General features: G+C 41.9%; 1 protein-coding gene across 2 annotated transcripts in view; it reads right to left on the bottom strand.

Moving 5' to 3' along the window:
- The window catches only part of HOATZ (HOATZ cilia and flagella associated protein), a 41,102-nt gene extending 35,864 nt beyond the window's left edge, over nucleotides 1–5,238 (bottom strand). For both annotated transcript variants that reach the window (XM_040257976.1, XM_040257977.1), the window contains exon 1: nucleotides 4,852–5,238. The gene's annotated coding sequence lies outside the window, so the exon portion shown is untranslated. The remainder of the gene's footprint in view (nucleotides 1–4,851) is intronic.
- Between the last annotated feature and the right edge of the window lie 11,432 nt (nucleotides 5,239–16,670).

Here is a 16,670-nt window from a genome sequence, read left to right as displayed (position 1 = left end):
CCCGCCAGACCAGCTTCCTTTCCCCCAAACTATCTAGATAAAGCTTTCAGTTCCTTAGTTACACCGCCCCAAACCCTTTTCCACACCAGATTCCTGTAGCGCAGCACCCTCTATGGGGAGGTTCTGGGCCTGCATCGATGAATTCAACAGGGCAGCTAACGTCATAGCCTATGGTAGCTAGAGGTCGAAACTGGGCTGATAGGTACCCATGTGTATAGTTTTTTACGCATTTCCCCCCTGAATCTGGGCTTCCCTGGTGGCTCAGAGGTTAAAGCGTCTGCCGCCAATGCGGGAGACCCGGCTTCGATCCCTGGGTCCGGAAGATCCCCTGGAGAAGGAAATGGTAACCCACTCCAGTATTCTTGCCTGGAGAATCCCATGGACGGAGAAGCCTGGTAGGCTACAGTCCACGGGGTCGCAAGAGTCGGACACGACTGAGCGACTTCACCTTCACCCTTGAATCTGTAAGGCCAGTCTTACGGAAAGAAGCTTGATTTAGATCGTCAGTCCCACTAAAAGCTGCTTTTACGGCAAGAGCTGTAAATGATTACTTAAATATATAGGATAAGTGGGATGAAAAATACATTATAAACATTTTTGTTAATATGTTTCTACAAAAATGTTAACAAATGTTATATGTGTAGCTTTCCCTGGAGATCTGGTTAATCTAGGAACAATTTAACTCTTTCAGCGATAGGAAAGTTGTAATTACTGTGGGAGGAATTGAGATGGAAATCATAAAACCAGTTTAGGAAAGGACATGAACATATTGGTAATAACCACAATTTTGTTTCCTTATGACACTTTATTTTTTCAAGATATTAATACAGTCTCTCATAAAAATATAGTTCAAAAGTTGATAATTACAAATCTATACAATAACAGCTAAGAAAAAAAATTCTATTCTCCAATATATCTGAACATTTTTTGGTTCAGAGACTGAAGGGATATTGAAAAATCATATATGTATCTATCTATCTATATAAAACATACATCGTATATTTAGCACCTAAAATGTTGACTTCTCTCTTGGTTAAGCTATTGATAAATAAGCAATGGGCAATAGCAGCAAATTCCAATCCCTTCGTCAAGCCCCCTACATTGATACATACATGCACCTCATTTGGATGAATTCCCAAATCTTTTTACCTGGCCGTGTGGTTAGTGATTGGTATTATTAGCAATCAGCTAACTACACTGCCTAGTAACTAGACTCACAGGAAAAAGGTTTACGTTGATCACAAACTGCGTCTGAGGTTGGTGCTCCATACGTTGTAATAGGCAAGGTTCAGTAGTAGCTCCCTTGGTGTCTTGGTGAATACCCCACTAAATAATGAGGATGAGCTGGCTGGATGGCATCACCGACTCGATGGACATGAGTTTGAGAAAGCTCCGGGAGTTGGTGATGGACAGGGAAGCCTGGCGTGCAGCAGTCCATGGGGTCACAAAGAGTCCGACACGACCGAGCGACTGAACTGAACTACTCAATAATGAAAAACAGGCACAACGAATCACAGCAAACAGCATTAAACGCTACGTGGGGGCTCCACCCAGCAGTTAAAAAGTCTTAGGGCCATTCAACACCACGGATTTCGCTTTGTTTACAGGGGATTGCACCGTTTTGCTTTTACTCTTAGAGATGGCTAACAGTTTAACAGTATCTAGAAGCAGCAGCTTGCAGGAGTTTGCAAGGGGGTTACTAGCAAGCTGACAACGTGCTCCGCCAGCAGAGCTAAAAGCTGACGCATCGGATCTCGAAGCCCTGGGCACTCTTCGCGAACGCTTGAGGTCGGCGGTTAGCCGCCGAGGGTGGCGTCCTCCTCCCGGCAGGGCGGCGGGTGATGCTGTGCCTTGTTTTGATGGCAGTGGAACTAGTGATTGTAAGCATGAGAGTACAATCAGCTAATTACACTGCCTACAAACCGAGCACCGGGCGCCCGCGGGCTCGAAGCTCTCAGACGGTTCGCAGCGCCGACGCGGTGTCCCTGAGCAGGCGAGCGGGAGGGATCAGGCCCGCCGCGACCCCACATTTCCCCGGGGTGACACCCGACATGCCGGGGCACGAGGCCCAGGACGCGGGTCCCCAGAGGACGCCTCCGAGCCGCCCCCCAGCGACTCTCGCTCGGCCCGTGGGGCTGCGCCGGGCCCCCGCCGGACGTGCCGCGCACGCTTGGCGAGGCCGGCGGGCGGCGCTCCAGCGGCAACCTGCCGCCCGCTGGTTCGGCCCCCACCCCAGGCCCGGGTGACTCCCGGGCGCGCCCGGCCGGCTGGCCCCACCTGGGCCACCGAGCCCCCGACCCCGCGTCCCGGGCCAGCGGTCTCCCCGCCTCCCGGGGCTCTGCCTCTCAGGTTCCCTTCCTGCCCTTCCCTTTCCCCTCCGCTCTCCTCGGGCCGGCTCCCGCCTCCCTCAGCCGGGCCCGGCCAGCCCCAGGAAACTTCTCTTCAGTTCTGGGCCCCAACCCTTCGAGCCGGCTCTTTCGACCCGGTGCGCCCCGCCGCTCCGAGTGGCCAAGTGACCGTGGCCGTGGCCGACCAACCGCCCTCAGAACCCCGCGGGTGGAGGGGGCGGGGCGGGCGAGGGGGCCGGGCGGGGGAGGGGCGGGTGGGGGAGGGGCGGGTGGGGGCGGGGAGGACGCCGCCTGGAGGGGCGGGGGGCGGGCGCCTGTCTAGACCAGGCCCGGGACGAGGAGGCGAGGATCTTGGGAAGTTGTTTTTCTTCATCTGCTGGGAGGGACGAAGAGCTCCTTCTCTCCGACCCCCCCTCCAAGAAACCCCAGGCCCTCCCCCCAGTTTTCAGAACCCATCCCCGTCAGGGAAAACAGCTTGCTGGAGTATCAGCTGGTTGGCTCCAGTTTGCTGAGGAGCGGTTGGCCTGGGTGGCCTGTAACATGCCGGAGGAGTGCCCACGAGGTCCCGTCTGCCCTCTTGTGTTCCCGTTGGGTGCTCTCACATTGTCGGAGGGCCATTCAGTGGGGGTGGGAGCCAGATCTTCTTTTAGTCAAGAGAGGGAGCCGGCCAGCTCGTTAGTTACACGGGAGTCTGGGCCGCTTAAGGTCGGAGGCCGAAGTTTCGTACCCTCTAGGTCAGCTTTGGTGGTTTAGTCGCTAAATAGCGTCCAACTCTTGCGACCTCAGGGACAGAGGAGCCTGACAGGCTACAGTCCGTGCGATTCTCCAGGCAAGAATACTGGAGTGGGTTGCCATTTCCTTCTCCAGGGGATCTTCCCAACCCAGGAATCGAGCCCCGGTCAACTTTAGGCAAAACTATTCCTACTTCTGGTACATTGTTTATTTCAATGCTATATGTTTTGGAGAAGGTAATGGCACCCCACTCCAGTACTCTTGCCTGGAAAATCCCATGGATGGAGGAGCCTGGTAGGCTGTAGTCCATGGGGTCGCCAAGAGTCGGACACGACTGAGCAACTTCCCTTTCACTTTTCACTTTCATGCACTGGAGAAGGAAACGGCAACCCACTCCAGTGTTCTTGCCTGGAGAATCCAGGGAAGGGGGAGCCTGGTGGGCTGCGGTCTATGGGGTCGCACAGAGTCGGACATGACTGAAGTGACTTAGCAGCAGCAGCAGCAACTATATGTTTAGCCCCTAGGGTCGTTCCACCATCCTATGTACAACCTAGATGGTAACACAAAATGAACACGCATTATTTACTATACAAGACAGTGCCTAGTAAATGTCCAAGGCGGGTAGAAATAGAAGTGAGCGGGGTGGGGCATGAAGGAGAATTATCATTGGTTAGGGAAGTGTCATGGAGGAGGTGGTACTAGAGTAGGTCCTTGAAGCAAGCGTCGTTTTGGACGTTCAGAGTGAGTGCTGTGGAAGAAAGACTGTTTTGCGACCAGTTGTATTTTCTTATTCTCTCAGTTCCACATTTGAGGATGTAGATGTGTTTATGTGTGCATTTGGAGTAGATTGAGCAAAGAGGAGAGTGAGGATTTCTGGGAGACCTCTACTAATAATTCTTTCCCTTAGTTACTCCTTCCCTTTATTTTCTTCAGTGCGTGAATCAGGAGAGAATAAAGAATATTGTTTGATTACACACTTTCTGGGGCTCAACTGGAAGTAGCCCTCCCTTTGATCTTTATTGGCCCAAATAGCTTAATTCTAAATGATTGTCCACAAAGGAAAACTCCCCAGCTATAGGCTGATTCCCTAAACCCAGCAAGTGGTCTCACAGATGCCTCTCAACATGGATAGGCCCAGATGATCTAGTCATTCAACACACATTCCAAACTCACATTCTTAAAACACCAGAAGAATCTTCTCAAGGATGAATTTGAGTAAGTTATAGCATTATCTTTGAATATGAAAAACAGTACATTTTTTTTTTTGTTAAATGCATCATTTGCTCTGTGTACACCAAAGTGAAGAGTAAGAGACCAAGGTATAAAATGTACAATACAGAAAATGTTAATTGTAAAAATTAACTTGTTAAATTGCAAAAAGGCAGGTTATTTACAACCAACAATGATTTGTATTCATCATATCTTTGGGAGAGCAGGACGTTGTTGAATACATTACATAAATCCTTCGTAAACCTTTAATATGTACAGTATACCAAGCCATTATCAGGCAACATGCTGAAATCAGAGTTAGCTAACCTCTAAACTCTCTAGAGATAACTGTAGAGTTCAATTTGTACTTTCTAGGTAAATATACATATATAAATAAAATAGCTTCCATTCCATTAACCATATGCAATCTTATAAGTCTTGGTTAGGATGTGGTTACAAAGGCAATTCTTTCAAATTGTTAGTCATTTTTACCCAATACAGTATTTAATACCTCCTCCTGATTGATATTTTATGATTATTAGCTGCATCTTGCATGTCTTACCTGAGCTGAATTGCTGCCATCCAAGGCAGTGGTTGCAGGTAGATGCCTTGAAATTTAGATTTTAAAAACTTTTCTTCAAAGATGATTTAGAAAAAAAAGAAAATTCATATATAAAAGTCATCAATATGCATTGCCTACTGAAATCAAACATTTAAAATGCAGTTTATTTTGTAGGTAGTGCAACTAAAAAATTAAAATAACGAGATGAAATGTGTGTGGGATAGTTTTGCTTAAAAAAATAAAGAATGCTTGTTCTTAGGGTTGCTGTTGGTTTGGCCTGCAGTTACTAGAGAAACTCCAAGGATCTCATTCCCTTTATGGTTCATGTCTAGACATGCCTGGAGACCAGGGAGATCCATGATTTAATCTAAGTAAGAATGCTTGTGGTGTTTTAAAATGCCCAAACAGAAGATTGCATTTGTTTTATACAGCACCAGGAAGGTACCATTCAGTGGCTTGTTTACCGTTGTATTTGATTTCTGGGCGTTTGGTGATTAGGGAGATGGGGATGTTGTACTAAGGAAAGGAGGTGAGATTGGTTGTTAGGAGGAAAGCAAGAAGAGTGTAGAAAACAAATACATCCTGCTTTAGCAAATTTATTATATTGGCTAAACTTACGACTCCTAAATAAAAACTAGAGTGATGACAGTTGGGAATTACAAAAGATGGTGAAAGCTTATTCACTGCTTTCAACATACACAAATTGCCGTCTGGACATTTTCTAACTTCCATAGCTTTTTTTTTTTTTTTCCATTTAATTTTTTAAAAATGTTTGGCTGCGCTGGGTTGTCATTGCGGGACTTAGGTTTCCTTTAGCTGTGGTGAGCAGGGGGCTGCTTTCAGGTTGTAGTGCAATGGCTTCTCCTGTTGCAGAGCACGGGCTTTATGGCCTATGGGCTTCAGTATCTGTGGCTCAGCGGCCAGTAGCCCCGTGGTATGTGGAATCTCCCTGGACCAGGGATTGAACCAGGGTCCCCTGCATTGGCAGGTGGTTTCTTAACTACTGGACCACCAAGGAAGTCCTCCATGGCTTTTGTCAGGGAGGAAGACGTGAACAATGAGACTGAGGAGAAATGATTGGAGTTTCAGTTCAGGTCAGTCACTCAGTCGTGTCCGACTCTTTGCGACCCCATGAATCGCAGCACGCCAGGCCTTCCTGTCCATTACCATCTCCCGGAGTTCACTCAGACTCACGTCCATCGAGTCGGTGATGCCATCCAGCCATCTCATCCTCTGTCGTCCCCTTTTCCTCCTGCCCCCAATCCCTCCCAGCATCAGTCTTTTCCAATGAGTCAACTCTTTGCATGAGGTGGCCAGAGTACTGGAGTTTCAGCTGTAGCATCATTCCTTCCAAAGAACACCCAGGGGGAGTTTAGCAGTTTCTTTTTAAACCTGTTTTTTTTAAAGGGTACATTTTCTTTTAGAAATATAAAACCATGTTTTGATTTTTATATAGATCAATAACTATTAGAATATTTTATTAATATTCATGATACTGTAAATAACTAGTTTATTTGTTGAAGCAAGACTAGATTGAGTCAGCATGGTGCCTTTGAAGAACTAAAAATCAATGAATCTGTTTAATTATGAGAGGAGATTTTCTTTCGAGCTAAAATGAACTGCTAATTTTATACTTCTGATTCCATTTCATTGTACTCTCATTAGTAAGAGTGCACCAGATTCTTGATTATCTTCAGTTTCTATTTATTGATTAATCAATACTGTTGCCTTCTATATGAAAATGTTAAATTGATTTATCTTTTAGTAAATCAGAAACAATCTAAAATATAACCTTTATAATTAGAGTTGCTTGGACTCTTGGTTATGACTTAGCAGCAGGAGCAAGCTTGTTGCATATTTATCATCTTTAGAGAACACAATCTAGGGATCTATCGTCTATTAATAGAAAGATAGACACTTTCTACAATATATACTTAAGGTAGTGATAGTATATCAATTTTATTAATATATACAATATAATAAGTTGTGCATTATTTATATACTTATATAATGTATAATTATCTTAAGTACTAAGATAGTTAGATTAATAAGTATTTCAAGACTCCTGAATACTAATGTGAGCTTTGTTGTTGTCAAGCATTTAGGAAAAAGGAAAGAAGGAAAACACCAGTGATTGGCACACAGAGAAGGCTATGTGGAAAATATGGGTCTAAGAAGGAAAAGTAGGATATAGATAAAGGGAGAAGATGGAGAGGATGCTCTGGGTAGTAGGAGCAACTTATGAAGAAAAAACACAAGGAAATTAATGGAGACTGTAATACACCTGGTAGATGGGAGAGCAGGGAATGTATCCCCATTGGGGAAATGGTAATAAGATCAGAGAGGCAGTGAAGTAGGAGATAGATCTTGGAGGACTCTAGGTATCAGGCCAGGGGATTTTAATCTTATTCTTCTGTCTGAGGGACCTATGACTTACATGACATGTTGTTTTATGGAGATTAATAAAGTGACATAGATTAGAAGAGGGAGAGACAGAGGAGACTGAAGGTCCATTTCGGAGATTATTTTAATAGCCCAGGCATAGAGTCACATAGAATATACGATCTGAATGAGAGAGGCTTTGTGAAGGGAGCTTCACAGGGCTTTGGTTACTAGTTAGAGCGAAGAAGGAGAGGACAGAATTAACCTCCAGGTTTCAATGACAAGTAGAGATGTTGGCAGGCAGATCTACTTAGAGGAGAATTATGAGGTATTTTAGGTTTAGGTGTGTATAGTTGTAAGTAATGGAAGGACATTGTGATGGAGTTGGGTATTTGGAGGTGGAACTCTGGAAAAAGACCAGAACTGAAAGGAGAAATTTAGTAGTTTTTCTGAAGCTGTAGTAGGTGAAGTCATGAGGATAAATTAGATTGCCAAGAGAGGTATGTTGTCTTATTTTTCACTGAACCTCCAGCACATGCTGTGGTTCACTCAGGAGCAGGTGACTTCAACAATGTGCTTTTTTTTTTCTTTTAATTTGCTAAAATTGTTTTCTTCTTTTTTTAACTTGGCTGTGCTGGGTATTGGGAGTGCAGAGTCTTAGCCACTGGACCCCTGGGAAGTTCCAGTAATGTGTTTTTCTTGAATAGAGAATAGAATGAGAAAAGTGAAAGGCTCAGGACCAACTTTGAGAGCATCCGTTTCGTATTAAGGGGCTGGCAGGCGGAAATAAACCTTGAGGGGGGTTGGTCCACAAGAGAAGCAGAAAAGTGGACTCTCACAAAAGTCAAACTGTTTCAAATAGGGTCATAGACACAAACGAATTCAAAGGAAACTGCTGCCTTGACACCACCACATCATAAAGTTTGTCAGTGGAATTAGCCAGAGGGCAGAGGGTGACCGCACTGGCTCCACCAGAAGGTTGCTTCAGGGCTTGATTCAGTGGGACTTTCAAGGGGCAATGAACTTCTCTAGGCTATTACTAAACAGATTAACTTTCCTTGGAAGGAATGACGCTAAAGCTGAAGCTCCAGTACTTTGGCCACCTCATGCGAAGAGTTGACTCATTGGAAAAGACTCTGATGCTGTAGGGATTGGGGGCAGGAGGAGAAGGGGCTGACAGAGGATGAGATGGCTGGATGGCATCACTGACTCGACTTTAATTTTTTTGGCTCCAAAATCACTGCAGATGGTGATTGCAGCCATGAAATTAAAAGATGCTTACTCCTTGGTAGAAAAGTTATGACCAACCTAGATAGCATATTCAAAAGCAGAGACATTACTTTGCCAACTAAGGTCCGTCTAGTCAAGGCTATGGTTTTTCCTGTGGTCATGTATGGATGTGAGAGTTGGACTGTGAAGAAGGCTGAGCGCCGAAGAATTGATGTTTTTGAACTGTGGTGTTGGAGAAGACTCTTGAGAGTCCCTTGGACTGCAAGGAGATCCAATGAATCCATTCTGAAGGAGATCAGCCCTGGGATTTCTTTGGAAGGAATGATGCTAAAGCTGAAACTCCAGTACTTTGGCCACCTCATGTGAAGAGTTGACTCATTGGAAAAGACTCTGATGCTGGGAGGGATTGGGGGCAGGAGGAGAAGGGGACGACTGAGGATGAGATGGCTGGATGGCATCACGGACTCAATGGACGTGAGTCTGAGTGAACTCTGGGAGTTGGTGATGGACAGGGAGGCCTGGCATGCTGCGATTCATGGGGTTGCAAAGAGTCAGACACAACTGAGTGACTGAACTGATTGCTTTTCACCACTGATTGATCTCTGTCACCTCTCAAAAAACAAAACAAACAAACAAAAAACCTCAGGTAGATTTTCAAGATTTTTAGAAATAACTTGACAATTCTAGGGATTCAGTATAGCCAACAAGTAAACAGAGTGCACAGCTGAAGAAAGTCAATTCTCTTTAAGAGCTCTATGAAACCAAGAGGAGGAAATTGGCTTTCTTGTTAATTGGTTTACAAGAAGGAAAATACTTTAAAGTATGATTCTCTTAAGCATCACTCTATGTCTACTTATTTTTGTTTTTGTTTCTACTCCCCACATTTGGTGCTTAAGTCTTTTTTCTAGGCAGAATTTATATCCTTTCGTTTTTAAGAATTACATAACATTTATTATCTTTATTTCCTCTGCAAACATGGAATATATCATAAGGATTTCATCTTGCTTACATTTAGTAAAGTTCGTATTGTCCTTCTCTTAGCTCACCTACTGCTGGTTTAAATCTCAAGCTCAGCTTTTACTTCCTGGGTAAAATCTTTCCTGGTGCTTTTAGCTAATTTTTGTATTTCTCTTTTCTATCTCTCTGCACTTAATGTATTCACTCTATGATTTATATCTTCCATTAGTAAGATAGTAGTATTATTCAACACTCAAATTCAGTTTTGAAATCAGTCTGTAATTATAATGTTGCAATTAATATTGCAATGAAATGCAGCAGTTTATTGTAATATCTTATGGAAAAACCCAAATGAACCTTTTGGCTGACGCAATATTAGAGAATGTTGTTCTGTATAACACACATTTATTATATTAGCACAGAAACTTGTCTATACAATTTTTTACACCCTGAATTATTTTTAGTGGGCTGACCTGGTTTCCACCTTGATGCATGATACAAGAGACTCCCATGGACAGAGAAGCCTGGTGGGCTACAGATATTTTTGTGCCCTCCAGGACAATGCCACTCAACTATTATGTGTGTTTGATCACGCACATGGAAAATACAAATAAAGTAGGAAAAAGGCTTGTGGTAAATAAAACACTTGTAGGTAACTTTATCAAAAAGAATCATATAGTTTAAGATTCATTTAGTTGATCAGTAAATGAGTTTCACTTATTAGTGGATTAGGCAGCTCTAAACTTAATTTCTTTTTGGTTCAAATGAACATTACATGACTGCAGATTTTTATTAGATAACTTTTTAGCATATGCAATTTCATTTCCACAATTAATGTGTCTTCCCTTGTATGTAACTCAGATATAACAGGAGTAACTTGCTGTGTGGGTTGTAGGCTAGTTCACTGCTTTAAAAAATGGTGTTATTTAGTTGCCTTTATCAAAAATATACTTTCTGCTTGAGTGGGAGTTTTGGTAAAGCATCTGTATTTTTTCCCTTGTTAGCAATGATGTGCCTTTGGAAACAGTTGGATGAGTCTATGGATGTAATTTTCAATTTAAGGAAGGGAAGCTAATGAAATTAGAGGTCTAATTAAAAAGGCTACTATCTATGACATCAAAAGTCCAATCAATTCTATGTCCAATTTAGATGATATTTTAAAATTATTTTGCCTATTTGAAAACTTATATGCACAAATAGTTTTATTTTATAGCTGAAGTTCAGCTAAAATTAGGAAGACAGATTTCAAGATAAATCTTTGTTGGTGAACCTTGGGGCTTGAAGATACTGTAGCAAGCGAGTTGAATTCCCTCATGTTAAAATGAAGAAATGTGATTCTGGGAACTGTTATTCTAGAAGATCTTTTGGGTTATTTTCATGTTTTAAACTCTTTGAATCTGTGTTTCGGGTTTAATAAGGTAAAATCTGTCTCTGATGCTCTCTTTTCTTCTGTTCTTCCTCCTTATCCTGCACGACCAGAAACCTCATGTAGCTGCCATTTCCTCCAGGCTTTCTCTGCTCTCCCAAACTTTGCCAGGTGGAACACAATTCTTCTGTTCTGCTATGAATGTGTGTATGTTTGTAGCTCAGTTGTGTCCGGCTCTTTGTGAACCCATGGACTAGTCCGCCAGGCTCCTCTGTCCATGGGATTCTCCAGGCAAGAATACTGGAGTGGGTTGCCATGCCCTTCTCCAGGGGATCTTCCTGACCCAGGGATCAAACCCAGGTCTCTGGCATTGCAGGCAAATTCTTTACCATTTCAGCTTCCTGGGAACCCCCCTCTACTATGGGTAACCCATCTGGAAATCCTGGAAAGACAGTATCTAAATCAAAGGAATGAACGTCTGATAGTGGGAATTTTATACAGCACACAAAAATAATGAGAGAGCTGAGTTTTTTTGTCTTCAAAACTCAATAGCTATTTTCTATTCCACTTAAATATGAAGTTGACTTATGCTTGCCCAGGCTGAACCTACTGCTAAATTATAGTACCCTTTCAAAGGATATTACTATTTGTGTATTTAATTGCTGTAAAGAAACTCAGGAGACCTCATTCTGAACCAACCATTGTTCTTTTTCTCTGGGCTATTCTGCTGAACTCAGTTATTTCAATGGTAACATTATGGTCTTGGTCACTAATGCTTGCAACTTGAAGTAATTTTTGAGTATTCTGTTTCTCAAGCTCTGTATCCAAATGGTCTTGGGTGATTTCTTTCTCTAGAAAACAAACCTGTTGAGAGTTGAAATTTTTTTAAGCCCACAGCAGTGTAGCAGTGCTAATATGTAGTGGATGGTCAGTAGACAGTCACTGAAAACACAGAGTGAATGTTAGTTATAACAGAAAGTGTAATTGTCATTAATGTGTAGGAGGTGATTTAAATATGGTGTTTAAGATCATGATAAATAAGTAACTGAAGGAAGTCTTGCACGATGTTTAGTTTCTATTTGATTGTTCTTTCCTGAAATCTAAGTACATTGTTGTTCTACTGTTCTATTCATAACTTCCAAGGCCTGCCTGGACCTGTTGCAGAAAATAATGCAAGGAAAGGGTTCAAAACTTCATCAGTTAATGTGTTTCACCAACTCAGCGTGCACTAGAATGGCATGCCATCCAGGAAGGTGAAATAGTGGAAGAATTATTCAACATCATTTTAATATTGTAAATGCAAACCAAACCATTTGAAAAGGAAAAATTTGAGTATGTGCTAATACATAGGTTACCTTTGGTTCTGAAGCAAATTTTATTTCAGCAATATATGTATGAGTTACCATCCTGATAGTCAATTCTGTCACCTCTAAGTTAAAAAAAAAATAAAAACTTTGCAAAAGTTATCTCAGCAAAGGCTAGAAAAGATGAGAATAAATGATGCAAATTTGGCATAATAATCTTTGTTAAGGCATGACTAAGCATTCAAAAGTGTAAAATAAAGCTAAAATCTCCTTGATAGCTAGGAGAGATCTATCTTAATGACATTCCAACTTAGCTGCCCCTTAGAATCACTTGGAGATTTTTAAGGAATCCGGATGCCCCAGGCTGCACTCCATATCAATTAAATCAGAATATCTAGGGGTAGGAGCTAGGCATCTGTATTTTTAAAAAGATACTCAGGTGATTCCCAGTATAGCAGGTGGAGAACCCCTGCCATTGAGTAAGGGGAATGAGTAACACATCATGGCAGCTGAAATAAGTAATGTACTGTAGAAATGGAAGGACTAGTCTCACCTTTATATGTTTTGAGTTTATAGTGAAATGAAGTGTTAGTCACTCAGTTGTGTTCGACACTTTGCGACCCCATAGACTGTAGCCCACCAGGCTCCTCTATCCATGGGGTTCTCCAGGCAAGAATACTGGAGTGGGTTGCCATTCTCTTCTCCAGGGGAACTTCCCTACCCAGGGATCGAACCCACGTCTCTTATGTCTCCTGCATTGGCAGGTGGGTTCTTTACCACTAACACCACTTAAATACTCACTGAATTGAACTGAACTAGTCTTATTAAATCATGTTGTTACTAGACATCAAGGTGTTTAACCATCTATTTCCACAGTCCTTGTATTATCATTTCGTATACCTCATTAGCATCAAAGATATTACAATAGCCAACGCACCTCCTATTATCTGTATTCCATCTCAGTTCATCACTGGCGAGGTTTGTAACAATCATACCACTCCAGCATGCCTGGAGCCAAATATATCCATATTCTGCTACCACTAAGGATAAGGTTTTTATTCCAGCCAGAAGGTTTGTAACCTACTCCCCAAATCCCATTTTAGAATCTGCTTCCTTAAACATTCCTGATACAAACTGTCTTAGACTGAGCTTCTTAGAAATAGAGTCTGTGATAGGGAGTTTCATGCAGAAGGTTTATTGTGGAGTTTTGTTGAGAGATACACCCATAAGGGAGTAAGAGGATTGGGCAAAGGGAGAGGAGGGCCAGTGATCTGGTTGTTGCTGAGGCCTCTGCCTATCTTACGGGAGCTCTGGAAATGAGATGGCTCTTCAGAGTTGTTGCTCATTGAGGCAGGAGGGCCAGGTTTTTTTTCCCTCACACCAGCCAGTCAATGATTGCAGGCTACCCTTTGGGCAAGGAATAAATTTTTAAAAATAAAGTTGATTAACATGATTTAATAAATAAATCAACATATTTAATGATAAGAAAGGCACTTTGAGTACTTACTATATCCAGTAAATTCAGCTAGGATCCACATCTGGCAGTCTGATTCCAAGGCCTTAGGTACATGTCTTACCCACCTTTTAATAGATAAAGACTTTTACAATTAGAGAAGTTGAGAAACTGCTCCAGGTTTCTAGTCAGCTAGAGGGCTGGGAGTCAATCTCATGACGCTTAATTCATAGCTTATTTCTTAACTACTCTGCTGCACTGTCTTCCTCTAACAACTGCTATGTAGGCCCTAGACAAGATGCTTTAATACAAAAGATTATTAATTGTAATCTCACTAACAACCCTATGAGGTCGCTATTGTTCCTTTCAGGAAACTGAAAGTTTGATAAGTTACATGCATAGTGAGTTGTAAAGTTGCAGTTTATACCCAGGTCTGCTTGACTCCAAAGCCCATTATTATTATTTTTTAATTTATTTTTAAAAAATTAAAAAATATTTTAATACATTTTAAAAAGATTACTTTCCATTTACAGTTATTACAAAATATTGGCTAGATTCCCTGTGTTGTACAATACATCCTTGAGCCTGTCTTACACCCAATGGTTTGTGCCCCCCAACTCCCCACCCTTATATTGCCTCTTCCCCCCACCTCACTAGTCTGCTGCTTTTTTTATGTATTCACTAGTTTGTTGTATTTTTTAGGTTCCACATATAAGTCATATCATACAGTGCTTGTCTTTATCTACCCTCCAAGTCTACCCATGTTGCTGTAAGTAGTAAAGTTCTGCTTTTTTTTAACAACTGAGTAATATTCCAGTGTGTGTGTGTAACATCTTCTTTATCCATTCGTCAGTTGATGGACACTTAATTGGCTTCCATATCTTGGCAATTGTAAATAATGCTGCTTTGAACATTGGAGTGTATGTTATCTCTTCAAATTAATGTTTTTGATTTTTTTTTTGAATATAGCCAGGAGCAGAATTTCTGGGTCATATGGTAGTTGTCGGAGAAGGCAATGGCACCCCACTCCGGTACTCTTGCCTGGCAAATCCCATGGGCGGAGGAGCCTGGTAGGCTGCAGTCCATGGGGTCGCTAAGAGTCGAACACGACTGAGCGACTTCACTTTCACTTTTCACTTTCATGCATTGGAGAAGGAAATGGCAACCCACTCCAGTGTTCTTGCCTGGAGAATCCCAGGGACGGGGGAGCCTGGTGGGCTGCCATCTATGGGGTCGCACAGAGTCGGACACGACTGAAGCGACTTAGTAGTAGTAGTATGGTAGTTGTATTTTTAGCTTTTTGAGAAGCCTCCATATTGTTTTCCACAGTGGCTGTATCAATTTACGTTCCCACCGACAGTGTACAAGTGTTCCCTTTTTCCCACATCCTCATCAACATTTATTTGTGTTCTTTTTGATGATAGCCATTCTGATAGATGTGAAATGATAACTCACTGTAGTTTTGATTTGCATTTCCCTGATGATTAGCTATGTTGAACATCTTTTCGTATACCTGTTGGCCATCTGTATTCTCTCTCTGAAAAAATTTCTACTCGAGGAAATTTCTACTCAGTTCTTCTCAAAGCTCATATTCTTAAACATTATGTTGCGTAGGAGGGAAAGATGTGACAAAACAATAGCATTAGTGAAAAAAACTGCTTAGCTGTTAATAGTTCAGCGTGAAGCAGAGATGTGATGGCGCTACCACTAAGGCAAATGCCACTGAGCCTGTGTTCTAGATACACAGTTTTCAGAGCCAAGTAACAGTCCATTCTATTCCATCATGGCAGAGCACACTTGGAGCATTGTGTGGGATTCTGGGCTCCAGCCTTTAAAAGAGGATTACTGACGCACCTGAAACTCATCCAGATGTGAGTGATGAAATGTCTGAGTAACATGTCTGTGGGGAGAACTACTGAAAAGCTAAGAATGGTTAGCTCTGTTCCTAAAGAGGAGGCTTAGGAGAGGCTCAATAGCTAGTATTTGAAGTGTCTTCCTGTGGTGGAGAATTAGATAAAATCTGTACAGTTCCAGAGGGAAAAACTAGGCTTTTCAGATAGAGAATAAAGAGTTGGCTGTAGCTTCTCAAGGAGAGGGACTGCCTGGCATTTGGGGCTTTTTAGAAAAGAAATGGGCTTCCTTATAAGAGAAAACTTCTTTTTCACTGACAAAGAACCTGAATGACCACTTACCATGGGTGTTAAAGACATATTCTGGGTATAATGGTTCTTAAATTTAGTGGGTAAAAGAATCACCAGGGGGAACTTGTTAAATATTGATTCCCAGACATGCCTTTAGAGGTATTGATTCAGTGAATCTGGGATAAAGTCCTGGAATCTGCATTTTTAACAAGCAGCTCAGTGGGTCCAAATCAGGTGATCAGTGAACTAGTAAGACTAGATATACTTTGAGGTCTTTTCCATTTATTTTACAGTGATAAATGTGTGGAGTCAACACAATGACTGTTCAAAGAAAGTTGTGTTTAATTTTAAAGAAGATTCAAGACAAAATACTTTAATATGTTGACAGTTTTGAGAGATAAAATGAGAGACGAAAATACTGGAATTTAGGCTCTTAGGATTTGGAAGGAGAAGGATTGATTCTCATTTACGTCATAAAAGATAGGACTTAAATAGCAAAACAGAAGATAGAAATTCAGTTTGAAAATCTTTAAACAAACACTTTCCGTAACGAATATCCTCTACATATGCCAAGGAGCAATTTGATGGGGACCTGGAAAGAGCTGTCAATTATCATAAAGGACAGCACCTGTGTAAGGCGAAAAACCTATCCGGCCTTGGGACCCAGGTTTATATAAACTGCAGCCTGGAACTGACAAACCAGGTGTGGTGAGAGTGGCTTCTGACTGTGGCCCCCTTTCTGTTGGGCTAAAGATCTTTTGCTGGCAAGTATAATAATACATATTTGATTAATCTTAACTTTTGAACGTGCAACCTGAGAGCCACAATTTTAGGAATGACTATATCCTGAAATGTTTTTGCTCTTTGTAAATATGTTTTTAAACAGTAGTGGTTGGTGTAACTTACTCTCCTGGATCTGGACTGTAAAAGCATTTAATTTGCATAATCATTTGTTTAAGTATATCACAGTATTTAAATTTTTTTTT

Source organism: Oryx dammah, unplaced genomic scaffold (genome assembly GCF_014754425.2).
Source record: "Oryx dammah isolate SB20612 unplaced genomic scaffold, SCBI_Odam_1.1 HiC_scaffold_17, whole genome shotgun sequence".
NCBI lineage: Eukaryota > Metazoa > Chordata > Mammalia > Artiodactyla > Bovidae > Oryx > Oryx dammah.
This window is presented reverse-complemented; position numbering and strand designations above follow the sequence as displayed.